Source organism: Squalius cephalus (genome assembly GCF_949319135.1).
Source record: "Squalius cephalus genome assembly, chromosome: 9".
In the NCBI taxonomy this organism is placed as follows: Eukaryota; Metazoa; Chordata; class Actinopteri; order Cypriniformes; family Leuciscidae; genus Squalius; species Squalius cephalus.
In genome coordinates, this window is record NC_137130.1 from 10,834,592 (window position 1) to 10,838,197 (window position 3,606).

A 3,606-nucleotide genomic window follows, 5' to 3' on the forward strand; every position below is an offset into this window, starting at 1 on the left:
GAGGGCACAAGTGAAAATACTATTTTCCCTTTTTCTAATTTAATATAAAATATTTCATTACAAATTATATTATCAGCATAAGTTAATTGAAAAATGTAATGAATTTCTGAATATTTTGCACGCCACTTTTTTTTGCTTTAATGACAGCATCTGGAATAAAAATGCTTAATACAAATTCTAAAATCACAATGAGAAGTGTTTTTCTTTGTAAATGAATGTAGTGAACATGCACAGTCAGCCCAGAGGATGGCGCTACTAGAAGCTATAATTTCTTTGCCAGAAGAGAGGCTGAAAATTGAACTTTTCCATTAAATTATGAAAATAAGAGATGTCAATAATTACATTCAATAAATTGTTATAATTGACTGAAGTAGGTCTGAAACATAGAATGTAAGATCCTGGTCACAGGTTTACTGCCACTGATTTTTCAATGGGTCAAAAACAGAAATGAAAACATCACAAGACTTTTGCATTCAAATTTATTTTACAAAAGAAAACTTACTTCTCTTTACACATCTATTTCCCAAAAACCGTACAGTGTTTCTTTAATCTGATAATGCAAATGGAATATTATGCATGCAGTTTTGCATTACTCCCAAATACCATCCTGCACAAGTAATACCCACAATTCCATTTGAAGCCATTAAGTTGCAGGTAAGAGGCAGGTAAAGCATTAGCATGCAGCACTGTACACATTTGCATAGTAAATGGCTGTCATTTATTTTGGATTCATTTCTCATCGTCCTTTACCAACGTGCCATTGCATGAAACAGAACTTTCACTGAGAGAGAAAAAAAAAAACTATTCTCAGGATGGAAGGGTCTGTGAAACTCATTCACCATGGTTTTACTGGGGTAGTGGTGTGATTATAGGAAGAATCGTTTGTATTTTACAAAACGAACTGGGTCTGATCAGTTGTTGAACAATTTAACCACATACAGAATGACATTTAAAACTAAATATAGGATGAATATGCTTAAAATACATTTAAATACATCCCCAGAGCCCTCAAAGAGGCACAGAAAGAAACTTTCTGTTTGCAAAAGTAAAAAAAAAGAAAAGAAAATACCTTATTAAAGAGTTAAGGCATAAAGTTACTAACAGGGAATGTCTTGATGTCTTGACTGAAATTGAATATATATATATATATATAGCAATGCTGGTCCTGAGTGTTGGCTACAATACTGACACCAAAAATAATTTCAATTTAAAATGTAGACCAAAGGACCTTGAGATGTAATTATGAAATATACACAAAAATTTGTTTCTTTACCAAAAACAAAACCCCCCAAAATGATGTACATCTGGAAACAACAATATATATTAACTATTAGTTAATTTGACAATGTCCTCAAATAGAAAGAGGTTTCATAAAGAGATTAAATAATGTCTAGATTGTTATTTTAAACACACGATTCGACAGTCAACTGTAATTTTAACTAAATAATTTCATAACAATACTGTTAGTCAGCTGGTTCCCAGTAGCCCAATAAGGTCCCAATTAAACCCATTTATATTGTGAATCCTCACATTCTATGTGACTCAGAGAGTGGTACTGAACCTGCTTTAAACAGGACAAATGAATTGTGTTTTTTCTATAATAGTTTATGAAATATTGCACATGGATAATGGAGGTGGGCAGGGGGAATGGGGGTGGCAGTGATCAGAGAATAAGGACACTTTACCCAAACTACATCGACTTCTACTGGCCCCTCAACTCCAGTAAGAAACGTTTAAAAAACGTTCACTGAATGTTATCTAATGCTACGTACAGTATATTCTGAAAATAGCCTACTGACAGACATCATTTCTTTCTCACTGGTTCTGCACATAGCAAACCCAGTAGTTTATTACTATCAAAGCTACCTCTTCATATAGGCTAACTGCTCTCAGGTAGAACTTAAAGAAGGATGGAAACTGGGTCAATCCAGTCATTTCCACACCAATCACATGTAAAACATATAGTATTAACACTCAGATATGATTAAACCAACTATATGAAGCCACTGAAGGATAAGTATCAACACTGCTTTTGTTCTCTCTCTGTGCATTACAAACGCACACACAACACAACACAATTAAGGTAATCAAGTCAGATCGCAGAACTGTTGTGATTTGTAATACCGTACCAAGAAACGAGTCGAGAAAAAATGCAAATGTCAAGATCCAGACAACATTTAAATAACTGTGCTAACATCAAATAGAAGTATGTCTGGAGCCATTTATCACAATGAATAAAAAAAGACAAATAACAATGAGACGGAGAATTGTCAAATAAGAAAAATGAAATCGAAAAAAGTCATAGTTACATAAACCATCAGCACAACCAAGTAGTTTTGCACATGCAAAGGCAGAATGCATGATTTGTTCATCTGAGCACTTCAATTCACAATGTAGAAATACAGTGAGTGAACAGCTTTTTGCAAACAGGCCCAATGAAAATAATGAAAGAAAAACATGTTTTACAGATAAAGCTTTCACGCTGTGTTTTGTGTTATGGACTCTTCCGAAATCGCATACTATATAGTAGGTACTACATTTGGTTTGAAACTTACTTTGCAACGGTTAAAAAGGTGTGTTCTATGTAATATGAATGAAATTTGGATGTACTACATCCGCCATTTTGTCATTGTCATGTGACATACGGCGTCAGTTGCATCGCTTCACTGCCATTCATAAATCCTCTCCCGTGGCCTCATGGGATAGTAAAGTGTCCATCAAACACGCACTACGGAATCTCGCCTGAAGTAGTAGGTCATCCAGGTACTTTTCGCCTACTGTTTTATGAATACTATGACTTCGGACATACTACTCGGATCATATACAGTTTTTCGCCTATAAATAGCATGGAAGTAGGCATATTCGGACGCAGGGTTATTTTAATATTCTGGTTCATTTCCTTTAGTTTCCCTGAACTGTTTAGTTTCAGATTCCTTGGTTACTGATTATGTCCTCGTTTGTTTCCTTGGTTATATATTATTATCACCTGTGCATTGTTATATTGGTGATGTGTATACTCCCTTTTCAGTTCAGTACTTTGTCAGTTCTCTTTTATGGATTACATTGGTTTGCTGAGTGTTACATATTTCTAAATAATGAGTCCTACGTCTCAGCATGCGTGCTTCAAGCCAACCCGTGACAAAACGTGTACAGCTTGTACGTTGCATCTTAGTTTCTCTAAAGTCTCATTTTAATTCTAATACTCCGTACCTCCTACAGCAATCAGAGACTATACTATTGGTCAGGCACACACTAAATAGTTCAAGATTAGTAGTAGTCATAATAGTCAATGACTGTTTCATAAAGCTTAATAGGGCAGGGGAACTTTATCATGACTCAATGACAGAATGGATCTCCACTCAGCTGCCACATATTTCTATGATACACAGTATTGTGCCATTTCAGTCAGAAAATTGAATGTAATATGCAGCTCAAACCAAACTCCTGAGAATCTCACAAAACATGCTCAGGTCACATTTCACAAAAGAAAAAAAAAAGTTATTTTATGATATATATATAATTCAAGTAAAAAAAAAGGTATAATTATATAGCATAAAGAAACTAATATAAATATAATTAATTATTTTATTTAAATAATTTTGGGTG